The following is a 27,123-nucleotide window of genomic DNA, read 5'->3' on the forward strand; positions in this document are numbered from 1 at the left end:
CTGAGTTATGTCTGAACCATAATTGTGTTGTAAAGTTATGAATGGCCAGTGATTTGAATATACTGAACAGATAAGCTGACAAAGCCTCTAATCCTTTGCCAAAAGACTTTTGTAATCAAATTCCTTATGTGAATTACTGCATAGAAAAAAAGCAAAATATAAAGCAGAGCCCATGAGTTTGTGTCCAACAAAAATCTACATATTGCGAAAAATATTTTCAAAGAACCTCTCTGCTGGCCCTTCTCCAGTGTGTGTGTGTGTGTGTGTGTGTTGTGTGTGTGTGTGTGTGTGTGTGTGTGTGTGTGTGTGTGTGTGTGTGTGTGTGTGTGTGGTGTGTGTGTGATGTGTGTGTGTGTGTGTGTGTGTGTGTGTGTGTGTGTGTGTGTGTGTGTGTGTGTGTGTGTGTGTGTGTGTGTGTGTGTCCGTGTGTTTTTTCAAGCTACGTACAAACCGCTGAAGGAGTGTCACCCATCAGGGTCGAGCTTGATCTTTCAAGTGACGCTGCAGCTTCAGCCAAGGGATGAGTCCATTGCTAATAAAAAAAGAAGGCGGGGCTAAGGCACACTGGACAATGTAGTGGCTTCCAGGGGGTGGGGTAAGGAGGGGAACAAGGGGACTAGCCTGCACTTGGGCGTTGCCAGTTCTTTATGCGAATTTTGGGGGGTGGAAGGGAACAGACAGACGCTGGCACAGGGGGAGGGGGAGGAGAGTGAGTGAGTTGAGTGAGTGAGTGAGTGAGTGAGTGTTGATGTAAAAGCAGATTCTAACAGCTACGTGCTACCGTGCAGGCACGAGGCGCCCCGCGCCACCACGGTGTGGCCACACTCATCCACAGAAGGGAGATCAGCCACAAGCTTCAGGAGGTTCCCTGTATCCACTGGTGGTCACAAGGAGGAAGTGGGAAGCCTCTAGGATTCAAAGGCTACCTTCTACTAAGGTAAGTATCGCTTCTCGGCCTTTTGGCTAAGATCAAGTGTAGTATTCTGTTCTTTGAAATTTTTGGGGGGACCTGGAAGGATGGCACTGTGGCAGGGTGTCCTTCCTGGTCGTAATTCCCAGGGGTTGATTGAATGGATCTATACCATGGTCGAGGCTGAATGGCTGAGGGCTTTGCTTAGGCGTACTGCCCCTGGAAGTGGTGCTCCAGGTGCACCTGAAAAAACCTGAGATGTGGCAGATCTCAGGCGGAAGTAGGGTGCTTTGGTCTGTGACTGCCCATATGCATCGCCAACTAACGCAGCTCCCCGGCCTTTTGGCTAGGGAGAGTGCGGAATTTTTATCACTCCGGCCCGCAAGGTCGGGGCCAGCTTCGGTTCCCACCCGGCTCCCTCTCGGGGGAGCCCACCCGGACCATGTGGGATGCCACATTGGCCAGGCCCTTTGGTAACCACTGGGCACAGTCGGGGTCCTCCTCGGAGGACTCCAGGATCCTTCAACCCCTCGGGTGTTGGAGGATGCCACCCTCCTGAGCCGATGGCAAAGGAGGGAAGGTTCCCTTCGGGGAACAACCGGAAGGGCCCTGCTGTATTGTGGGGCCCGTGGCTACTCGTGAACGTTTTGTGGGGGTGCTTTAGGGCACTCACGCTTTTTCCGTGCACGGGGCTAATAGCCTGGCTAACCGGGACTCCTGTTGCATGCAACAGGAGCCAAGACAAGCTAAAAAAAAAAACAAAACAAAAAAAAGTATCTGAGTTTTGTTTTTTTCTAATGTCAGATTTGCTGTAATGCTCAAAACTTCAACAACAACAAAGTTGTGATCCTCTTACAAGTGAACTCACCCTTTTTCTTCCCCCACTGCAGCCAAAACCAAATAAACTGCATGAGTAGTGAATGCAAATCTGAAGCTAAAATAAACTATACGGCCTGGTGCACACCAAAAACCGCTAGCAGATCCGCAAAATGCTAGCAGATTTTGAAACGCTTTTTCTTATTTTTCTGTAGCGTTTCAGCTAACATTTTGCGGTTTTGGGAAGCGTTTTTTTGGTGTAGTAGATTTCATGTATTGTTACAGTAGAGCTGTTACTGAACAGCTTTTGTAACAAAAACACCTGCAAAACCACTCTGAACTGCAGTTTTTCAGAGCGGCTTGCGTTTTTCCTATACTTAACATTGGAGGCAGAAACGCCTCCGCAATCCAAAATCTGCAGCAGCCCGGGAGTATGCGTTTCCGCTCTGGTGTGCACCAGCTCATTGAAATACATTACCCAAGCGTATCCGCAGCCGCGAGCGGATCGCAAAACACATCCGAACTGCTCTGGTGTGCACTAGGCCTATATGTGTAGTACCGCTAAGAAATAGAACATTAGCAGCAAAGAAAAAAAAAAGTCTCATGTTTTTCAGTACAGGAAGAGTTAAACACCACAGTTGTTATCTATGCAAAAGAGCTTTTCTGATGTATTTGGTGAACTCACTCCTGTTTTCTAAATAGCTTTAACCATTTCATCCTGCGGGTATTTTTCACCTTATGGACGAGAGGAATTTTCACCTGTCAGCACTCCTCCTATTCATTCCCCAATAACTTTATCACTACTTATCACAATGAAATGATCTATACCTTGTTTTTTTCGCCACCAATTAGGCTTTCTTTGGGTGGTACATTATGCTAAGAATTATTTTATTCTAAATGCATTATGATGGGAATATGAATAAAAAAATGGAAAAAAAATATTTTTCAGTTTTCAGCCATTATAGTTTTAAAAATAATTCATTTGAACAAAAACAGTGTTCATTCTCGGCGGACATGCTCGGATTGGCCCAGGGGACTTTTGTCCCCTGTAGCCAATCCCCCCTGCTAGCAGCAGCAGTGTGATCGCGGGCACCTGCCCGCGGGATCGCCTGCAGACCCCCCAAACTGCAGGGACGTGACTAGCGCGTCCCTGCGACTCTAGCTGCTGCCGCAGCAGACGTGAAGCTCACGTCTGCGCGGATGAAATGGTTAAAGGACAACTGAAGCAAGAGGGATGTGAACGCTGCCATATTTATTGTCTTTCAAGCAATACCAGTTGCCTGGCTTTCCTGCTGATCCTCTGCTAATACTTTTAGCCATAGACCCTGAACAAGCATGCAGCAGATCAGATGTTTCTGACATTATTGTCAAATCTGACTGGATAAACTGCACGCTTGTTTCTGCTGTGATTCCAACACTATTTCAGCCAAATAGATCAGCAGGGCTGCCAGTCAACTGGTATTGCTTAAAGGGAAGTAAATATGGCAGCCTTCATGTTCTTCTAACTTCAGTTGCCCTTTAAACAGCCAACAAACTGTGAGGCCTGGAACCCACTACAAATCGCAAATCACTAGCACAATGACTAGCGTTTTTAATAATCGATTTGTAAGCGATTTCATGAGCGTTTTCTGGCGCTTTTGGGATCGATTTTAAAAAGTTTAAGCTTTTTGCCAGCGATTGTGCAGCGATTTGCGATTAGTGATTTTAATTCTGTTTGGTCCTTTCAATGTATCAAAATTTTATTTACAGCTTGCAATCGTATTTAAATCGCTATGTGTAGCAATTCATGAACAATTTGCCAGCGCTTCACTACATTACATTGAAGCGCAAACGCTTTCAAAATGCTGCATGTTCTGCGATTGCGATTTTGCTAATCTCAATAGCTACTGTGGAATTTGTTACATTTATTTACATTGGCAGAGCGTTTAGGGAAAGCGCTAGCGATTCAAAGCGCTCCCTAAATGCTCAAAAAAATAAATAAATCGCTCTAGTGGGTTCCAGCCCTGAGAGACAGCTTGATATAAGGTTTTACTGCTGGAAAGTTCAAAGGGTCATTAGCTCTGCTTTGTTACTCAGCTTAAAATGCAGAGTGTGGTTTCTAAACTGCAAATATGACAAATTGATGTAATGTTATAAATAAAGCTATAGAATTGAAAATCAAAATACGAGACTCTTTTCTTTGCTACTAATTTTCTATTAATTATCCATACTACACATACAATTTATTATCTGATAAGTTTATTTTTGTTTCAGTGTCACTTTAAATACACAGCATTAGGCCTATAGCTGAATGCATCGCACAGAAAGCACAAGTGAGACGTTACCGATAAAAGACAGAAAATGGTGCAAGTGCGCGGGAGGACAACCCCTCCCCCGCACCAAACACAGCACTTTCATACAATATTAAAGAAACTATGGAGAGTGTGTATTTTGGGCTCAGGGGTTGTTTAATATTTTACCAATCTCAATCTACAAATGGGTCAGTTTGACAATCCGGCATGAAAATTTCAGGAACATGCATGAAAGAAGCGAGCTGAACATCCATTTGCGGCATTCAATAAAAGTAGAAGCCTGCCATTTAAAATGATTTACGGTATATACAAAAAAAAAAAAAAAAGAAAAAAAAAGAAAAAAGAAAATCACACACACACACACACACACACACACACACACACACACACACACACACACACACACACACACACACACACACACACCACCTGCCTGTACATGCAATTCCGTTTTTTTTTTTTTTATACAATCTGATTTTTGATTCTGATTATTATTATTTATTGATTGTATTTCTAAAGCGCCCACATATTACGCAGCGCTGGGCATTAGTTTAAGTTACAGACAGTATTTAGGGGTTACATACAGCAATAAGATAATACTGGAATACAGTGGTTTGCATAAGTATTCGAAGTTTTCCACATTTTGTCCTATTACTGCCACAAATATGAATCAATTTTATTGAAATTCCACGTGAAAGACGAACACAAAGTGGTGTACACGTGAGAAGTGGAGCGAAAATCATACATCATTCCAAATATTAAAAAAAAAAAAAATGCAAAGTGGGGTGTGCGTAATTATTCAGCCCCCTGAGTCAATATTTGTAGAACCACCTTTTGCTGCAATTACAGCTGCCAGTCTTTTAGGGTATGTCTCTACCAGCTTTGCACATCTAGAGACTGAAATCCTTGCCCATTCTTCTTTGCAGAACAGCTCCAGCTCAGTCAGATTAGATGGACAGCGTTTGTGAACAGCAGTTTTCAGATCTTGCCACAGATTCTCGATTGAATTTAGATCTGGACTTTGACTGGGCCATTCTAACACATGGATATGTTTGGTTTTAAACCATTCCATTGTTGCCCTGGCTTTATGTTTAGGGTTGTTGTCCTGCTGGAAGGTGAACCTCCGCCCCAGTCTCAAGTCTTTTGCAGACTCCAAGAGGTTTTCTTCAGAGATTGCCCTGTATTTGGCTCCATCCATCTTCCCATCAACTCTGACCAGCTTCCCTGTCCCTGCTGAAGAGAAGCACCCCTAGAGCATGATGCTGCCACCACCATATTTGACAGTGGGTATGGGGTGTTCAGAGCGATGTGCAGTGTTAGTTTTCCGCCACACATAGCGTTTTGCATTTTGGTCTCATCTGACCAGAGCACCTTCTTCCACATGTTTGCTGTGTACCCCACATGGCTTGTGGCAAGCTGCAAACGGGACTTCTTATGCTTTTCTGTTAACAATGGCTTTCTTCTTGCCACTCTTTCATAAAGGCCAACTTTGTGCAGATTCCCCCACTTAAGCTGTAGATCTCTGCAGCTCGTCCAGAGTCCCCATGGGCCTCTTGACTGCATTTCTAATCAGCGCTCTCCTTGTTCGGCCTGTGAGTTTAGGTGGATGGCCTTGTCTTGGTAGGTTTACAGTTGTGCCATACTCCTTCCATTTCTGAATGATCGCTTGAACAGTGCTCCGTGGGATGTTCAAGGCTTTGGAAAATTTTTTGTAGCCTAAGCCTGCTTCAAATTTCTCAATAACTTTATCCCTGACCTGTCTGGTGTGTTCTTTGGACTTCATGGTGTTGTTGCTCCCAATATTCTTTTAAACAACTTATGAAGCCGTCACAGAGCAGCTGTATTTGTACTGACATTAGATTACACACAGGTGCACTCTATTTAGTCATTAGCACTCATCAGGCAATGTCTATGGGCAACTGACTGCACTCAGACCAAAGGGGGCTGAATAATTACGCACACCCCACTTTGCAGTTATTTGTAAAAATGTTTGGAATCATGTATGATTTTCGCTCCACTTCTCACGTGTACACCAGTTTGTATTGGTCTTTCACATGGAATTACAATAAAATTGATTCATGTTTGTGGCAGTATGACAAAATGTGGAAAACATCAAGGGGGCCGAATACTTTTGCAAACCACTGTACAAGAAAAAACAGATCACGCAGCACAGTATGAGTACAAGGTAATGCTTTGTCAGTCACTGGAGGGGAGCATGGAGATTAGGCAAGTTGAGTTCACTCAGATTCATAGTATGGGTGTACAGTAATGGAGGTGCGTGATCAGGTAGGACACATAAGGAGGAGGACCCTGCCCGAAGGCTTACAATCTGAATAAATAATGTAGCAGCATGCAGTACTCTTTTTTTTGTTGTCGGAATAAAAAATTGGATCATATAAAGAACAAACAGAATTGTGTGTGCAAGAGGCCTAAAAAAAGGATGAAATGAACAATTAGATCTTTAGTCCTTATCCTAAGCAGGACTTTCTTGGAACACCATAGTCTTATTTTGTATTAAAAGGTTAAAAATCTGAGACTGTTTATTTAGCTTCCCTACAGACGAGTCTTGTCTTGTCTGTTCCCTGCTCTCAGCCACATACAAGATTTACCTCCTATAATAAGCCATCAGTGACATTTTGGGACTCCACTGAATTCCTGCAGGGATTATCGCTGACTGCACAGAAGTGCGGTCCGATGACTGCAATGGATCCATTGCAGACTGACAAGTATGAACGGCACCTATATATCTGGCAGGTAAATCTGCCAGAAAATTGTATCGTGTGTACCTAGCATTACCCACTGCACAATAAAAAGAAAGAAAGCCATGTCCTATAAAGAGGTTGCACCATTTTTTTTTTTTTACATAAAACACCCTGACTGAACAACTACTGCACAATATAGAACAAAATAATACAATTACTATAAAAAGTTTGGTACCCTCGCCCGGGGCAACCAGACAGAGGAAGCTCAAAATGGAAAAAGCCACAAGATAGAGATAAACCATGATAAATTATCAAGTATAAAAACCATTATGTGTAAATCTGTCATGGACACCATGAAATGAAAAGGTTACTGTGTATTGCAAAGCAGCCACAGGGGAACAGAACAGACACACTGCGCATGCACGTTGGAGAGGAACCCACTAGTGCAGCCTTTCTCAAACGTTTTACCCTGGAAATAAGGTTTGGATCTCAAGGAACTCCTGCAAACAATTTTTTGATCCCGAGGAACACCTGCATTTATTTTGCAGGAGGCGTGGTCTTTAAAAGTAGGTGCGGCTTTTTATTTCACTACACCTATTACACTGCCACTCATTATACTGTCTCCTTATCCTAGTGCTTTTTATTAATGTGCTTATTATTCTGACCCCCAATTTAGTGCTTCTTTTTACAGTACCCCCTCATATAATGTGCTCTATTATACTCCCCCCCCCCCCCCCCGATGGGGGAAAATGCTCAAGGAACCCCAGTTGAGAAAGCCTGCACTAGTGCGATTGCTATTAGGGGTAATGGCAATTGCAGAACATGTAGTATTTTGAGCGCATTTGTGCTCAATGCTAAGTATATAAGTGCTACAAAATAACTTTTGCAGCATTTTAGGGGAGTCAAGCAATTACGATTGAATTAAAAAAAATAAAAAACTTTATTATACTCACCAGGTGTCCAGATTTCCTGTTTCCGTCCTTAGCCCCGCCCCAAAACGAAGAGGTCACAGGGGCTTCTCTGATTCGCCCTAGAGAAACACCTATGACCTCTTCCTTTAAGGGGCGGGGCTACGGACAGAAGTTAGACACCTGGTAAGTATAATAAAATATACAATTGCACTAGAAATTGCTGCACCCAGCGCTGTGGCGATTTTAAAGTGCTGCAGCGATTCCTAGTGGGTTCCAGGCCTTATGGTCATACGTGGTCATATGCAGATCGTGCCATTGAACAGTAGTGGCCAATGATGGCGTCTAATGTCCATGTATGTGCCTGTTAGTTGACAGATTAGCCGTACAATTCATCATTCAGTTGGCAGAAGAGCATTCTCTCATGTCTGGGGCTACCATCACCCTACGGGTAAGATCTACAATGATAATGGAGCAGTGACTCTATCCAGAGCAGCAGAGTGGAAAGCTAAGCTATTATTTTTTATGTCTTTAGAGGGGGATGAAAGCTGAGGCTTTAATGACTAAGCATTAAAGGCAACAAGTGTTTGAAACAAATTAAGCCAAACAGCAAAAACACCGCTGACTAAACAGCTCCAAAAAGGAAATCCCTTCCAAAGTTATAGCATGTGCTCATATTTTCAGGAGGTGTTTAAAAATCATAAATGTAGCGGATTTCCTCTGTTTTTGTGCTCACTACTCAGCGGTAATCAGGAGAATATAAACAACCATAGACACCATAGTATAAAAGGTTTTAAAACATTCCTCGCTGTAAAGAATGACTCTGGGCAGTAAATCTAAATACATAGACAAATTCCTATATATCCCTATATCAATACAGCATTAAAAGGATTATTGAAACAAACCAAACTAGACTCTGCCCACCCTCCCCATCCCTTTGCATAATATAGACCACTGGTTCTTAACCAGAGCTGGGACAAGGTCCTCCAGCACCCAAGGCTGAGACACCAAATTGCACCCCTCCATCCCTTACAGCAGGGGTCCCCAACCTTTTCCGGCCCGGGGACCACTTACTGACCAAATTTTTCTCCGAGGCCCGGGGGGAGGGGGGGGGGGCGGGTTTTTGCACGCACGACCTAGTGGACAGTGTCGTGCGCAGCGGGTTACGGGGGGAGGGGCTGGGGTGCGGCGGCATAGCTAGCATAGTTGCCTCAGTATAGGGAGTTTAGTTGCCCCAGTATGGCTAGTATAGTTACCCCATTGTAGCTAGTATTGTGACCAGTATAGCTAGTATAGTCCCAGTATGGGTCAGTAGTGCCTTAGTATAGCGCCCAGTATAGCTAATAAGTGCCCAGTATAGTGCCCAGTATAGTGCCCCAGTATGGCTAGTAAAGTGCCCAGCATGGCTAGTATGGTTACCCCAGTATGGCTAGTATAGTGCCCCAGCATGGCTAGTATAGTGCCCAGCTATAGCTAGTATAGTGCCCAGCATGGCTAGTATGGTTACCCCAGCATGGCTAGTCTAGTGCCCCAGCATGGCTAGTCTAGTGCCCCAGCATGGCTAGTATAGTGCCCCAGCATGGCTAGTACAGTGCCCAGCTATAGCTAGTATAGTGCCCAGCATGGCTAGTATAGTGCCCCAGCATGGCTAGTATAGTGCCCAGTATGGCTAGTATGGTGCCCCAGCATGGCTAGTATAGTGCCCCAGCATGGCTAGTATAGTGCCCCAGCATGGCTAGTATAGTAGAAGCTTTCCAGAGGCGCCAATGGAATAAAAGTCACTTAAACGAGCTTAAAACCGATGGGGCAGTGGTGGGCCTATCCCATCCATGCAGACTCAGAGGCGCTCAGTGTGGTTTTGATGCTGTGAAGCTGTATGCTCCTTTTTGATTGGCCTGATGAAGCGGGATTGAGCCCGTGAAACGCGTTGCCTATTTTTACTGTGGAGTATAAATAAAATTGTTGTTTGACTGTTGATGCCACAGACCTTCCTTTGTTTGCTTTGTCTGCATGGATGGGATAGGCCCCCCACTGCCCCATCGGTTTTAAGCTCGTTTAAGTGACTTTTATTCTATTGGCGCCTCTGGAAAGCTTCTACATATTGCTAAGTCCACCCTTGGTGGAGGGTTGTACCCATCTTCTTCCCATCTACAGAGAGCGACTTTTAATCCTGAGTGGGGTCAGGTTAATCTCCCCACCTGCCTTCACAGTGGTTGCCTAATGGTAACCCTGGTTTGTGAGTATTAAATTGTTATATTACTCATTATTAATTATCTTCTATACAATATCACACTATTGGGCTCTTGGTGTCCCCCCCTCCCTTTATGGCTAGTATAGTGCCCCAGCTATAGCTAGTATAGTGCCCAGCATGGCTAGTATAGTGCCCCAGCATGGCTAGTATAGTGCCCAGCACGGCTAGTATAGTGCCCAGCATGGCTAGTATAGTGCCCCAGCATGGCTAGTATAGTGCCCCAGCATGGCTAGTATAGTGCCCCAGCATGGCTAGTATAGTGCCCCAGCATGGCTAGTATAGTGCCCCAGCATGGCTAGTATAGTGCCCCAGCATGGCTAGTATAGTGTCCCAGCATGGCTAGTATAGTGCCCCAGCTATAGCTAGTATAGTGCCCCAGCATGGCTAGTATAGTGTCCCAGCATGGCTAGTATAGTGCCTAGCATGGCTAGTATAGTGCCCAGCATGGCTAGTATAGTGCCCAGCATGGCTAGTATAGTGCCCAGCATGGCTAGTATAGTGCCCAGCATGGCTAGTATAGTGCCTAGCATGGCTAGTATAGTGCCCAGCATGGCTAGTATAGTGCCCAGCATGGCTAGTATAGTGCCCAGCATGGCTAGTATAGTGCCCAGCATGGCTAGTATAGTGACCAGCTATAGCTAGTATAGTGCCCAGCATGGCTAGTATAGTGCCCAGTATGCGTAGGTGGTGCCCCGCGGCCGCCGCTTCTGTTACCTTATGAGCGGGCGGGCGGGCAGGCGGCCGCTTCCGGATTCCCCCATGCGCCACTCTCCTTCATGCATGCAGTACTATCTCCTCCTATAACAGCAGCGCGTCTTGCGTCTGCTGTAAGGAGGGAAGGAGACGGGGCAGCGGCTTCCTGTAACGGCGATATGCATCGCCGCTACCATGGGAACCGCTGCCCCGCCTCCTTCCCTCCTTACAGCAGACGCAAGACGCGCTGCTGTTATAGGAGGAGATGGTACTTCATGAAGGAGAGCGGCGCATGGGGGAATCCGGAAGCGGCCGCCCGCTCGTAAAGTAACAGAAGGGGCGGCCGCGGGGGGGAGGGGCAAGATGACAGACCCGCCGCGGCCCAGCTGGAAACTGCCAACGGACCGGCAGTGGGCCGCGGCCCGGTGGTTGGGGACCCCTGCCTTACAGTACAACCGTCACACACTGACACACACACAAACCTCCTAACACCTTAATCTCTAGTTATCTGGCTTGCAGTAACTGCCATGTATCCTCTTTTCTTATTTCTATCTACTTCAAACACCATAGGGGAATGATAGTTGGGTGAGTTGTGCACCCCCTACTACACTGCGCCGAGGCTGAAGCCTCTCACGCCTCTGCCTCGGCCCTGTTCTTAATCTGTGTTTGATCAAACCCCAGGGGTTAAAGTAAATCAGTCTTAGCGGTTTGGCGGAGGTATGTCTGTTCTGCTCAGTACCTCCTACACGCTTAAAGTGTACCAGATATGAACGAATATATATATATATATATATATATATATATATATATATATATATATATATATATAGCTACCACGCCATCTTCCTCCGCCTCTTTGTTGTCCCGTTAGAAGCTCCATAAGTTTAGCCTGTCGCGGCGAGTTGGCATCCCTCCCCCCATGCGCAGTGTGCCCTGACTGACCAAACTAACATGGATCTAGCAGAAAGAGAAGAGAGAGAGAGAGAGAGAGAGAGAGAGAGAGAGAGAGAGAGAGAGAGAGAGAGAGAGAGAGAGAGAGAGAGAGAGAGAGAGAGAGAGAGAGAGAGAGAGAGAGAGAGAGAGCGATAGAGACAAAGAAAGATCTATCTGCAAATTTACTTAAAAAAACCCACACAACAGCAACAGGGAGCTTCAAATCCTGAGGTCTCATCTGTTAGCACACACCACAAAAAGTAGTTCTGGCAAGGCTAGATACAGATCGTGCCTGCGTGATCAGCCTCTGATGTCTACTAAGGTCCTGACAAAACAATTATTGACTTAATCCTTTTGGTTTTCGCCAGTTTCTCTAACCAACAATCACTACCAATATGTACACAAGGCAGCTGATTTGGGCGCCAACGGTGCATGCCTGGCTTGGGCACCCAGAGTTTCAGCCAGGGCAGATAGATAGACAAAAGTGCTGAGTGAGTTAGCTTAGTTGACATGTCCACATAGTTCAAACTTTTCTGCCTCACTACACTCAAATCCAGAAGGGAAAAAAAGTCACCCCTGACTGGATAATGGTGTTATTATGTCATTTTCTCACACTTAGCAATCATAGCTGTGGATGCCCCCGGAGAGAAGGAAAGCATCAAATCCTCTTTTACATGCAACCACATAATTATAATAAAACTGGTTGACCTAAGCCAGTTTAAAAATGGGCTCTAGGTCTGTCACACAGCCACCCCCGTCTGCCCGCGCACACGCCCGGTCCGTACAAACGGCTGTCCATGCACAGTAGCGCAAAACGCACAGACACAGGGATACAGGATGCAGAGACACAGGGGAATTATTACATAGGATTATATACTTACTTTGGTAGAGGGAAGACTCTGGATCCTCTGGCAGAGGTCCCCCTCATTCTACTCCACCGTTCCAGCGTTGGGACCCCCCAAGCTCGCGGACACCCGTGGCCTTTGCATTAGCATGGAGCCGCCGCTTGGGCTCAGCAGGAAAAGCCTAGCCCTTCGACTCTGTGCTAGTGTGCAGGTGCTAGCCATCTGTGCAAGCTCTGCCTTGGAGGGTCTCGCCACTGGATCAGCGAGGAGGAGGGGGACAGGGAAGCTTCTGGATTATCCAGAGGCTTCCCCCTCCCGAGGTAAGTACCCATTTCGGGAACCTTTTTTCACTACAGGTACACTTTAAGTTGTGTCTTTTCCAAGCTAAATAAGCAAGTGTGGCTATCTAGTCGGCGGCCGGTGCCCCTCCTGCCTTCAGAAGGCAATTTTTGCCAAAGTTTATGCTTAGAGAGGTCAAATTAGTAGTTCTTCCTACTCCGCAGGCTTCCTCCTCATGCTGAAACTTGCTCGCATTTAGAGATGACATCACTGTTCACCTAGCCATGCCCTGATCTCCCTATACTAAATACATGCTAAATGTCACTCAGCCTGCAATCTGCAAGCAGCCTGTTACCAAGTCATTCATCAGGAACATACCAATGTCATGTACAGACAAAGCAAACTATATCACTTTTCACATCACTAAAAAAAAAGGATCTTCGCATAAAGAAACTGTCTATTCTCCCCCATCTGTAGCCCTCTCACAGGCTTGTTTTTGTAGGTGACGTCAATGAAAACCAAACTGGTATGCAAAATCTTCATTTCATGTTTCTTTACAGGAAATGATAAAACACATGAAAATATTACCAGAACACAATGCCATCCATATGCCGGAAAAGCAGAACAAAGGCTCAAATGACAGAACATCAGGCAGCAGGTCAGGTGGCCACACTCAGCTGATTAAATATGCTCTTTTCTTGTACTAAAAACTGCCTGTTTTAACAGCTCACTTTATCAAAGTGAACCTGAATCCAGTAAAATTTAAAATAGACACATGATGTGCCTGCAAATGAATACTACATACGTTCCTCGCTGTCAGTTCCTCAGAAGCTCTCCGTTTTCAAATAACAGTTCTGACTAGATCTTGTCAGACTTGTGTCTCTGGAAGCTGAAAGCCTTAGGGCCCTTTTACACTTAAAGGAGTTCTGTGGATCATAAAAAAAAAAAAAAAAAAGTGACACTTACCTGGGGCTACTATCAGCCCCCTGCAGCTGTCCTGTCCCGTCCTATACGATCCTCCGTTCCCCGCCACCGGTCCAATTGATCAAGACGATTAACTGCGAATGGGTGGCCATGCACATGCTTGCACCCGCTGCATCATTGGGAGCTTACTGCGCAGGCGCTGTACGAGAAAACCCTCATACTGCGCCTGCGCAGTAAGCTCCCATAGACGCGAGCGTCTAGTTAGACGAATAATAAACTGGTGCCGGCGGCGGGGAACAGAGAATCGTAGGACGGCGTGGGACATGACAGCTGCAGGGGACCGATAGAACCCCCAGGTAAGTGTCAGGTTTTTTTTGGTTTGTTTTTTTTTGTTTTTTTTATGATCCACAGAACCCCTTTAATGTGTTGCTATGCATTCTTACACTTTTTTTTCCATAGCAGTGCATTGTGAAAAAGATTTAAATTAAAACGCGAATAGTGTGGGAACTGTGCCATAGTAAAACATGGGCATTACTATGAAAATCAGTTTTCTTTCATTTATAACTGAGAGCAACTGCTTAAGTGTAAAAGGGGCCTAAGGAACCTTTTTATCTATACCATTTGCTGTCAGTTATAACTGAAAGGACAACTGATGTGCAAGTTAATGTCCATGTTTCCCTATGGCTCAAGCAATATTAATGGTTATAGTGTGCTGATCCGGAAGCTGTTACAGGGTCACCACCATTTTTAAAATGGAAGATGGAGAATTCCATCAATCACAGTGGTCAAACAAGACACGGGAAAGGAGGAAGAGACTGATGAGTAGACTACGCGAGAGGCAAGTATGACATGTATGTTTATTTTGACGTATTTTTCAGTTCAGGTTTGCTTTAAGTTTGAACATTGAAATTAACAAATGGACCATGAAAAAAGGTAAATTGCCATCACCTCACATGGTATATCAAAGCACAACGTATATGAATCTAGCCGTATGTCTAACAATACCAATAATAGCATTACAGTCACATATAACCCTCTCCTCCCAGTTACGATCACCTACAGCTGAGGTCATTCATAATGTGCATATTTTATCATAGTTTGATGGGTACTCTCTGTGTATATATAGTGGAAGGACTGTTAATTGCATTTACCTTAAAGAACAACAATCAAACAAAGTTTTCCTGTAAACCCCACATAACTATAGAGCTTTTCGCCATCAACACTAAAATGCTTTTCAGAGGTCTCAGGAGCACACTGAGCTGCTGCAGCTAATGATTATTTACACACATTTGAAGCTATATTCCTGTTTCCTATCATTCTGAACACATTTTACTCAAAATATTACAGCCACTGAAGATTGTTTCTGTATGCTGGATGTGCCTATACACAGTCCTCCATAGTAATGTACACAATGAAACCTCTTCTATGAAAATGTCATATTTTCTTCACATACATCATATAAAGATAATAAGTCTTTGTATTGCTATTTGCTAGTAATTACTGGAAATATATGTGGCATTTAGAATTTTAGTTAACTTTGATAATTGTCCTTTAAAGAGTAACTGTTAAGCTGGCCACTAACGGTCCAATTTCTAGCGAAAAATCGTTTGAGCGATCAGAAATTCTGATCGGATTGGTTGTAAATAATCTCCATTGGTGGACACAATCTATTATGAACGAGTGAAAAAAAATGTCGCCCGAATGAATTTTCGTCGAACGAAAATTTGGATTTTCTTGGTGGTCGTGATAGATAGGAAGCAATGATTGGTTAGTTGATGGTGTAGTGAACGATTTTTCGTCCGATCAGAATTTCTGATCGCTCGAAAGATTTTTCGCTAGAAATTGGACCGTTAGTGGCCAGCTTTAGGCAAAAAAAGCTAATTTAAATCTATATTCTCCTGTGTTAAACAGTTTGGAAGGAAGCCAAAAAGGCAATACTGAAGTTAAAAAGCTATCTTACTTTTTTGTTGGCTAAATAGCAATTATCTTTATCCCCAGGCTGCTAAGGAGGCCGCAGGCCACATAACAGAAGGTGCAGAGCATGCTGGGAGGGTTTTTTTCTCTCCACTGCACTCCCTGGTCCTCCCCTTCATTTCCCTATCCCGCCCTAAGGCTGCTTTCACAGTGGGACGTTACAGGCTCATGTTACAGCAGCCTGTAACGCAGCCCAACTCACAGCACTGAAAAATCTATGTGCTGTTCACAGTGCACACTTTGCATTAGAGTATAAGCATTATACTGGTACTTTGCTGTGTTACAAGGAGAGTCCGCTATTGTTCCTAGCCACATGGCTAATTAATATTCACTGCACTGTAGTGTTGTCCAGATCATAAACAATTTGGATCTTTTTTGTGAGTCGAATCATCCGAGATTTGGCTCACAGTGGATGTCTGGAAGAAACAGGAACTGCAGCTTCTGTGCACAAGCACAATCTTCCTGCTGCATCTCTCCCGAATCATTGAAAAGATCCGGACTTCCCAGTATAGAACTAAAACGGCTCACCTCTGTTCAACTGTCAGCCCCCCCGGCACGATCGCCCGCACCCCTTTTTAACCCCCTTGCCGGTCCAATTCCTGCAGCAAGGGGGCAGCGCAGCACTTTTGTTTTTATTTTATTTTTTTAAATCATGTAGCGAGCCCAGGGCTCGCTACATGATAGCCGCTGAGCAGCGGCGAACCCCCCACCCACTCCGATCGCTTCCAGCGATCAGAGTAAGCAGGAAATCCCGTTCAGAACGGGATTTCCTGCTGGGCTTCCCCGGTCACCATGGCGACGGGGCGGGAATCCCGATCCACCCTCAGCGCTGCCTGGCACTGATTGGCCAGGCTGCGCAGAGGTCTGGGGGGGGGGGCTCAGCGCGGCGGGTACCGGCGAATCGGCGGGTACCGGCGGTGATCGCGTACCACACGCAGCTAGCAAAGTGCTAGCTGCATGTAGGAAAAAAATTTTAAAAAATCGGCCCAGTGGGGCCTGAGAAATCCTCCTACGCAGGTTACCCCAAGCTGAGCTCGGGATAACCGGCAAGGAGGTTAGGGGACGCAATACTTTTTTTTCCCAGAAGTTTTGCTTAAAAAATTAGAATGTTTACATATTAAAACTTTTTTTCTTGTGTGTTTAAAATGTTTAATTAGAGAGTGCAGTTTATATGTATGTAAATTATTTTGTTTCAAAAGTGCAGTATTAAAATAGAGTTTTGTTTTTTTTAATTGTTCTTTTAAATAAGGAAAATATTAAAGGAATAGCTAAAATCCATTAAAAAAAAAGTCCCTGTAACATGCATGTGGCAAGAACTGCATGCTTAAAGGACAACTAAAGTAGGGGCATTATATATTTATTTCCTTTATACCAATACCAGTTACTTGGCAGCCCTGCTGATCTATTTGGCTGCATTAGTGTCTGAACACCACCAGAAACAAGCATGCAGCTAATCCAGTCAGATCTGACAATAATGTCACAAACACCTGATTTGCTGCATGCTTGTTCAGGGTCTATGGCTAAAAGTATTAAAAGCAGAGGAACATCAGGACAGCCAGGCAACTGGTATTGTTTAAAATTAAATAAATATGGCAGGTGCCATATCCCTCTTGCTTTAAAAAAAACAGCCAAGCACCATCACAGAAAATGTTTACAAAAACTTCCAACTTCCTTTTAATTTTGTAAAAAATATTAATACATAGCTATAGAACAGCTTCAGGCAGGGAACACACTTGACTGTTTTCATGCGCGTTTTCTGCACAGAAAAACTGAGAACTCATGTTAATCAATGGGCTAGTTCACACTTACTGTGTTGTTCGCACGCTAAAAAAAACTGACATTCTGCATGACGACTCTGCACATTTCGGCAGTTTCCTCTATCATCTACATCAGCTGCTGTGAAAAAACACGTGCGTTTTCCTGCATGGAAACACACTTGGGGCTTGATTTACAAAACGGTGCTAACTTTAGCACTGGCCCTTAGCACGTCTAAACTCAGTAGAAATATGAGAAGTAGTGATCGTGCGCAAAGTACCGAGCGCAAAGTCTTGCGCGCTCACTGCGCAGGGCACTCCGCGCGAAGTGCCCACTAAAGCCTATGGGACTTAGCACGCGCATAGGACTTTGCGCGCGCAAAACTTTGCGCGCGCAAAACTTTGCGCGCGGTACTTAGCGCACAATCTGATTGAGAAAACTGGTGCTAACCTACTTAGCACCCTGGTTAGCGCGCCTTAAGACTTTAGATGTGCTAAGTAGGTTAGCACCTCTTAGTAAATCAAGCCCTTGGTGTGCAGAAAAAGTATGCAGAAAAACGTGCGCGGAAAACTGAAAGTCAAGTGTGTTCCCTGCCTCAATCGACCTATTGGGCACCCCTGACTTAGTGAATGGCAGTTGCACCTTCCAACTGCTAAAAAAAGTGTGCAGTGAGCACGGAGGCTGGCCAGCATATTTTTATTACTCTTTTTCAAGGATTTTCTTTATAAAGGCCATGCTGAGAATCCCCTATGAAGAGTTGGACTATACCAAGACCTGTCAGTAATGTCAGATGTCTACTACTTGCTGTAAGTGACAACAACATAGCAGAGAAGTAATTTATGGCTCATTTTGATCTGGAAGAAACATACTTCTTATTTGTATGTGTTTAGACGTATTTTCAATTTTACAGTTTTTAAGATAGTGGTCCTTTAATGCTGCTGCCCAAATATCTTAGTGGAAAAGCCACTCAGTCAAATGCTTGGCTACACATGCACCCAAAATCAGGCACCTGATGCCACCTTGCTGATACTCCGAGCAGTGTCCATCATGGTGCTAGGATGCTGTGCACTTAAAACTTTGTTGTTTCCCATTAGGTAAACAAAAAAAAAATATAGACAAACAGAGCTCTGACTTTGAAGTTTATAGGGAAAAAACACTGTTTGTAAAAGGATTGCCATTTCAAAGTGACTCTGGGGTAAGCCTGAGTAATATAAACAGAGGATAAGATGAGAAAGTACGTCACGGTTTACATTCAGTAAGACAAAACATTTTTTTTTCTGCACAGCTTTATCTACATGAATAATATGCATATGGATACCACTGCTAAGAGTGTTTCGCGGAATCCCCACCCCCCTTCTTTCATATTTTCCTACTGATCCTTTAATGTAATGGGGAACTCAAGAGTGGGGATGAACAGAAATGTCTCATAAAATGCTAATATTTACAGAAACAGGATCCGAGGATTGGAAGCCATGCTAACAAGTGAATGGTAAAATCCTAGGGAAAAAAAATAGTTGATGCTGAATTTAGCAGCTAGTGGCTAACAACGGCTATCATGCTGTCTACTTCATTCAATGGAGATTGCCCAATTAGGAGTATTGTACTTATCCATACGCAGGTGGTAAGAGTATCTTACTCTCATTTACACTTTGCCTTTCTACATTTGCTCTAACATATTCAGTTAACCCCCTTGGTGTTTATTATTTCTGGATTTTAGGGTCTAAAAGTGGTGCAATTTTTTTGCACCCTTTTAGACCCTAAAACCTGGTAAAAATCCTGCTGCCAGGGAGATCTGCAGCAGTTTTTCAATCACTCACCTCCCTGGTTCCAGCGCTGCAATTATGCCTCCATCCTTTGGGTGGAGCTGCAACGCTAAAGTGAAATTGCCGGGTGAACTCACCAGGAGGAAGCAGAAGGGTGGCCGACATCGGGATCCCCTGGGAGGTATGTAGAAACCGCCCGCTGCACGCTATACTCTGCGCACAGCCTCTGGCGGCTACCCCGAGCAGAGATCGGGATTACCGCTCTTAGCTGCGGTTTTCCACCCCGACCCTAGCTCGGGATTACTGCCAAGGAGGTTAATGAAAACATGCAGGTTTCACCGTACAAGACAAGAAAAGAGACAAAACATTTATATTGTGCTTTTCTCCTGGCGGACTAAAAGCGCCAGAGCTGTAGCCACTAGGGGAGCGCTCTACAGACAGTAACAGTGTTAGGGAGTCTTGCCCAAGGTGCAAAAAGAGCAAATATTCAAACCCTGATCTCCTGTGTCAGAGACAGAGCCCTTAACCAGTACACTATTTAGCCACTGTACAGAGGCCCATATGCAATTCCCTTTCTCTCCTGAGTTTTCTCCAAAGTGATATTTTGACACCTTGTCAATAAGGGAGCAAGAAAATGCTCAAAATAATTTTAACAGTACCTTTTCACCTAATATTTGGTACTTTTTCAATTGCAGAGTGCTGAAAAGTTATTTTAACCACTTCCCTACCCTGGTAATTTTCACGGTTCAGCTCAGTTCTGATTACTTTGGCAATAACTTTATAAAGAATTATCACAACTAAATGATCTAGACATTGTTTTTTTCAGGACAAATTGGGCTTTTTGTGGCTGATATTTGTTTTTATTAACGACCTTATTTTCTATGTATTTTAAAAGGAAAATAAGGGAAAAAAGGGAAAATACACAATTTATTAACTTTCATACATTATAGCTTTAATGTAAATAGCTTCTATTGTACATTAAATCCACACAATTTGTCTATCTCCTATTTATTTAAACAGTTCATTTGTTTTAATATTTAAAAGTAACACATTGTATATACCCTACTCTCTTGTTACACCTGTCTGCTCCTAAAATGTTTGTTAATCCTGCTATTGAATTCCCTGGGAGGAAGAGATGGGTTTGCTGTCATTCCGTTACAACTGTGTAGCATTGTTATCAGCTCAGAGATAAATAAACCATGTTATCTAGGATTTTGTAGGGAGGAGAGTGCAGAGACTTATTTTCACGTCATGGGGCAGGAAGTGGTCAAAGAGGATATGAATGGAGATAGCTCAGGAGAAAAAGTGAATTGCATATGGGCAATAGTCTCTTACAATGTCGTTTTTGTTACTTGTTCTATTTCTATTACGTGGGATTGTTTCAGAATTGCTCTAAGAGGCTATTGATAATGGGCTCATCTTATATTTATGTATTATTGATCCACAGGAAGGCTGGGAGGATGACTCTAGAGAAATATCTGTCAATTGTTAGAGGGAAAAGAATTATTCTTTCTGAACTGGTATCAGCAGAGAGGTCTCTCCCAAGATCAATGCTCTTCTCTTTTTCTACCAAGACTGCAGATGTCCTTCAAGCTGAATATATCCCTAGACCCCTACTGCCGGGGGCCCCACCTGGCTGATTTCCCAGCCCATCCAGCCGTCACGATGCAGCAGCACAAACTGTCAGCAATCATAGGTGGACTAGCTATTAAGCACTACAAAGCTGCAACACGCTTTGGGAAAAGAGGGTGGGGTGGAGAGTAGAGAAATGGGAAAGATTTGGGAGTGATGAAACTTGGGTACAATATGGCAGCAAGAAGACCACTTAAAAAAAGATAGCAAAGTACGTGGTGCACAGAAGAGTCACAACACCAATGGGGCAGCGGAACTTTGCCAGACTACTAAGCGCAGACTGCACAAGAGTGCATTCCGTCCACTATCAAGGACAACACTCACTCTGGAAATGCTTTCTTTGAGCTCCTTCAATCAGGTAGCCCTTTCAGGTCAATCCGCATACACACAAACAGACTGAGAAACAGCTTTTTCCCATCTGCCATAAACTTGTTAATCTCTGAATATTCTCTAACATAATTCACATTGAGTAGAAACTGTTTAAACATGGGCAGCAAATTCCACAGTGGCCCTATATGGCTTAAGTCTTATATCAACAAACCCTCTCAGACCACATATGACCAGAGCACTGACAGACATTGAAAACATGCGTAATACTGGCATGCAAACACCGCATAAGTTATAAGTAATTTACTCATTTTTGGAGAATTTTGGAGGATACTAGTCTGGAAGTAAATCTAGTTTGCCGATCAGTAGGAGGAGCAGGAAAGCACGGGCCAGGATGAAATAGTCTGGGAAAATATTTTTATGCTATCTCATAAGTGGTCTATAAGTACCTTGATAATGGAGACTAATTAAAAGATCCTCACTAGGTGGTATAAAACCCCAACGACAAAATTATTCCCGATTATCCAGCCGACTTGCTGGCGCTGTGACTGTCATATTTGCTACATGCGATCACATCTGGTGGGAATACTCCCATGTGGCTTCCTTTTGGAAGAAAATCCATAAATGGATCAGTTGAAATCTCCTTGACACACATACCTTTCAATAAGAGGTCGATGCTTCTGCATCATAATAATCTATCCATCTATTGAGACTTACGAAAACTCCCTTCTCATACATCTGTTGAATGCTGCCAAGTCACTTATTCCTGAATACCGACCATTAAGCAATGGCTAACCAAGGTAAATTTCGTATATGCTATGGAAGAATTGAGAGCTACTAGACAGGACAGGATTGATAAATTTGCATTCACTCGGGCCCTTTGGAGGGATTGCAAGAGCTCAGAAAAGTAGGACAGGCTGATGAGGTAGAGACACCTTCTTGGGTATTCTCTTGTGTGGGCTGCCACCTTGACCACAAACTGATGTGCAAGGGACATGGAATGATCACCTTATGGAAGTTATTTGTATTACTCCTACCCTATTGTATTCATGCCTTCACTACCATCCTTCTCTAGTGCCTAGCTCAGTTTTACCTGCACGTTAAGGACCTCCTATATAGTGGCATACTGTGAGCTGAACCTAGAGATGAATGTCTGATTATCCAAGGTTTCCATGTGGCTCATGTACCAATATCAATGAACCGCCTCGCATACCTGTATGAGTGACTTTTGCTGGGTTACCAAATTAGGTTTACCAGATGTTTCATCGTTATATTTTGCTTTTACATTTGTTCAGTATCTGTACATTTTAGCATGCATATTTAAACATGTATCTTCATATTAAGTTTCTTATCTTCTGAATCAGATTTATATTTTTCTTTTGCAACTATATATTTTATATTAGTATAATCTCACTGACTGTACATGTTCTAGATTTAATCTTGGTGTTGGATAATTTTGTCTGAGGTTTTCTTTTACACTTTGATTCAAATAAAACTTTTTGAAACATTGAAAAAATGGTTTAAACATGTGAAATATCTGGCATATGTGTATATTTCTTGTTACTGTCACTATGTTCTTTATATGCAGGGCAGTGGAGTCGAGTAGTTGGAGCAATTTATGGGTACCTGGAGTTGGAGTCGTTCGTTTCATAAACAGAGGAGTCGGATGATTTTTTGTACCCATTCTACAGCCATTCCATAGCCATGCCAGGGCTGGAGCAGGAGATGGAGGTCGAAGTCTGAGATATTTTGGATAAATGGAGTCAGAGGTTTCAAACTGAGGAGTCAGATTTGGAGTCGGATGATTTTTGTACCGACTCTACTGCCCTGCTTATTAGGCCTGAATGATTTTAGGAAAAGGTTGAATGGCACAATTTCTGTCAGAAATTGCGATTTCTATTCGATTCACGATTTTAAATACACAACGATGGATACTCACACTGATGGCGAGTATGAGTTCCACCCAGTATAGGTAGCCACGTGCCCCCAGTATAATTTAGCCAGCTGTAGGTGCCCCAGTATAGGTAAGCCAGCTAATAGGTGCGCCAGTACAGGTAAGCCAGTATAGGTGCCACAGTACAACTTGGCCATCCAGATACCCCACCCCCCTTTAGTGTATATAGTCAGATCCCCTTTAGATTATATAGCCAAAGCCTCCTCTAGTTCCCCCCTCGCCGCCCCTGGTACCTGCTCCGCTCCCAGCCCATGCCATTCGGCTTCACTGCATTGCATTGCCACACGGTGAGCCGCGGTGAAGAGGCAGCGAGTGTTGCCTTGTAACGGTGGCTGCCAGGAAGTGATGTCACGCTTCCTGGTACAGGCCCCGAACACTCGCTGCCTCTTCACCGCGGCTCACGGCATGGCAATGCAATGCGGTGGGCCGAATTGGATCGCAACTTACTGGAGGAGGAGGGGGTCGGGAGCGAAGCAGAGCAGGTATCAGCGGTGGCAGCGAAAACCGCCACTTTGACGATCCCAAGATTGAATTGCCCCTGATCACGATTTTCAGTTTAAAACCAAAAATTGTTCAGCCCTACTGCTTATATGCACCTTGGGGGCTGTCATGAAAAGTAATTGTGTTGTGTTTTAAAATGACAATAAAATTGCTTGAATCTTGATAGTGGTACAGATAATATTTACCCTTCTTAGTTTGCATAATCTGAATTGTTTAACAAAAAAAAAAAAAACAAAACAAAAAAAAAAAAAAAAAACTTTTCATACACCATAAAAAAGACCACAACAAAAAAATAAAAATACATGTAAACACATACAAATAAGAAGTATGTTTCTTCCAAAGTAAAATGAGCCATAACATTTCTTCTCTCCTATGAAATCCGATGGAACTGACAGGTTTTTGACTAGTCCATCTCATCATGGGGGGGGATTCTAAGTATTTCATTTATTCTTTACAAAAACACTCCATGGAAAAGATCTATACAAAGATGCAGGCTGCCCCCCTACCAGTTTGGAGGTTGAACTGAGCAACTGCCCTTCGCTAAGTGAGTGCTTTTGAAAAAAAAAAAAAAAAACATGAGAATGCCCCATGAGAAGATGGGCTAGTCCAAAACCTTTCAGTTCTGTCAGATTTCTATAATCTACGGTTGGTGACAGCATCATGGGACAAAAATAAGTTAGAGCTCATCTTACTCTGGGAGAAATGTACTGTTTATGTGTTTTCATGCATTTAAAATTTTAACATTTTTCACAGTAGTGGTCCTTCAATATACATAAAAAATAAATAAAATGTGCTTATTAAATACAAAAACAAAACTAAGCCTGCATTTTAGAATTAAACACCCCTGCATTGGCCCTCCATCGCCTCTTGTTACAGAGCTGCAGCAGTTCTGTATGTCTGCAGTTTTCTGAAATATTAATGTACTTAGGAAAAAGTGAACTCAAGTCACTCCTGCTTGTGCTTTTACCATCTCACATCATCATTTATTTACAATACACAATAATGGCTGTGCGCTGAAGCACTCCTGCGGCATAACATGGCTTACAGGCAGAAAGGTAATTACACAACTCGGTGCTCATAGAATGCTGTGGATGCGAAGTATGGAGATCACACATAGTGTGCTGGGCATCCAGTCAGGCAGCCAATGTGATCTCAGCTGACGTACAAAGCCAAAAGGTATTCATAGCGATATAACAAGTATGGCAAGCCTATCAGAGACTGTGTGCCCAAACTGCAACCCAAAACACACTCATATCGCAAAGTGCCAACATGGACCTTTAACCCGAATACTGAGATGTAGGTAGCTAGGAGGTACCCCCCAGTATTAGGAAGCCCTATGTAGCCCCCCAGGATGGGTAGCCACAGGGGCCAACCAGTACAGTATTAGGCAGCTCTCAGCATAGGTAGCCAGATGTTCTCCCAGTGTAGGAAGCCAGAAGCAGTCCCCCAGTGTATGTAGCCATTCAATATAGGTAACCAGATTACCTCCCCAGTAGAGGTAGAAAATGTGACCCCCAGTATAGGTAGAGAGAAGTAGTTTGTCTGGTATTCAGATCAGATGTTTGAGTTAAGTCGGACTGGATTTTCCACATGCTTGTTTCAGGTGTGTGATTCAGACACTACTGCAGCCAAAGAGATCAGCAGATCTGCCAGACAACTGGTATTGTTTAAAACGAAATAAACATGGCAGCCTCCATATCCCTCTCACTTCAGTTTTCCTTTAAATGCTCATTGGAGGTGGAGACAGGCAAATGAGCGGAAGTCAGTGCCGGCCATACTCATACATCTGGCTATGCACAGTGCTCAGTATGCAGGGATTTGCATGCAATAATCATGAAACATCTTGCACAGGAAGCATAGAGCTCATAGAGCACAGGAAGCATAGAGTTAATGCAGGTTCAGTATTGTGCAGCCTGGGTTATATTGCAGCCATGCACAAGCAACTCACAGATGACAGGCAATTCCCTCAGTGGTCAGGTAGAAGCTTACACAGTGTGTGTCCAGCATTAGAGTTACACCATGCAGAGACTGAAGCAGGGAACACACTTGCAGGGCCGTTTTCCCCTGCGTTTCCCAGGTTTCCGTCGGGTTTTGCGGTCGCGTCTAACGCGTGCGTTTTTCCGCGTGCGTTTCCGCGTTTATGCGATTGCATGGCATGTAGTGCCATGCAATGTGTGGGAAAAAGCAGAAAACTGTGCGGGTACAAAACGCGGAAAAAAACGCGAACGCAAACGCGCACAAACGCATGCGGCACAGCATTTTCTGAGCTAGGCTATTAATTTCAATAGCCTTTAAAATCGTGCGCGTTTTGCCGTTCGCGGCAAAACGCGCAAAAACGCATGTAGTGTGTTCCCTGCCTGAAGGATCTGAACATGTGGATGACATATTCACCCAACAGCAGAAATCACTTAGCCGCTCAGAGCTGTAAAGGTCCTTTAAAGAGGAAAGACAGACATGTACAGACAGTACAGCCCCGCTGCAGTGTGTACCATGCACTAAATTACACTCCCTGTTTATCAAAGAGAAACTCCCCAACACTCCATAAATTATAAGCCTCCTCCTTGATAAAAACAGCTGGCCTGAGGTGGATGGTTACCAGCAGCTCCTCACACGTCCCTCCCACAGCTCACAGAACACATCACAATGGGGGTCGACAGATCAGAAAGCTCAGATTCTCATACAAAATAAAGAAGTTCTGCTGCAGTACAGGTAGTCGCCGGGTAATGAACGAGATAGGGACTGTAGGTTCTTACCTAACCTGAATCTGTCCATAAGTCGAAACACTGTCATCTCTGTTCCCTGTACCTCCTCTATTCCCCCCTGTGCCTCCAGCGTCCCCCTCTGCCCCCCCCCCCACCCACAGTGTCACCTGTACCTCCTCTATAGCCCCGTTCTTTCAGTGCCTCCCCCAACTGTCACCTCTGTCCCTGTAGCTCCAGTGTCCCACTTTGTCCTTCATCTATCCTCCTCCCTCTTAACTGAGGCGGAAAGGGAGAGGCGGGAAGGGGCACAAAGAGGTGTGGTAAAAAGCACCAAGAGGTGGGGAAAGGGCGTGCCTAACCCCAGAGGGGGCATTTTGCAGGAGTGCCTTTCCTGCAATGACACCCTTTCCCCTAATAGGCTACCAACAACCTGAATGTCTGTAGATTTGGGAGGGGGCAGCGCAGAGCAGGGGGAGCAGAGAGCGGCGCCAAGAGGACACTCAGGCATTTCATGAAACAGGAAATGTGCCTCTGTGTCCCATCTGTCAAATTAAAAACCGCCTCAGGCACACTTTAAATAGGAGCCGAGCAGCAGGCGAGCACAGCTAATCAACAAGTTTCTTACGGTAATTCAAAAAGTTCAGTTTGAAAGTTAATACTTGTAACTTACATTCGCCAACACAAGGGCTCTGGGAATATGCCTCGCTAGGCTTTGGCCTTTAAAAAAAAAAAAAAAAAAAAAAATCTTACTGCGTGTCTCATACATCCACCCAGCCCTCCATAAATGTCCTGCTTTTTGATGACCCGGCGCTCAAAAGGTTAAAATCCTATGCATAAAAAGGAAATGATCTCATTGCATACAGTAGCTCTGAAGAAAGGTTTCAGGTTTCTTCCTCTAAGCAGTCAATCAATGTGTGCGGAGATGTAAAGATGCACTCTCCTGATCCAGCGCTAAGGCCAGCA

General features: G+C 44.1%; 1 protein-coding gene and 1 pseudogene across 2 annotated transcripts in view; one reads left to right on the plus strand and one right to left on the minus strand.

The window, feature by feature from the left end:
- Positions 1–27,123, minus strand: part of GRK4 (G protein-coupled receptor kinase 4) — a 332,370-nt gene that overhangs the window by 259,926 nt on the left and 45,321 nt on the right. The window lies entirely within an intron of this gene.
- LOC137533175 (U2 spliceosomal RNA) lies at positions 944–1,077 on the plus strand (annotated as a pseudogene).

Source organism: Hyperolius riggenbachi, chromosome 1 (genome assembly GCF_040937935.1).
Source record: "Hyperolius riggenbachi isolate aHypRig1 chromosome 1, aHypRig1.pri, whole genome shotgun sequence".
Taxonomy (NCBI): domain Eukaryota; kingdom Metazoa; phylum Chordata; class Amphibia; order Anura; family Hyperoliidae; genus Hyperolius; species Hyperolius riggenbachi.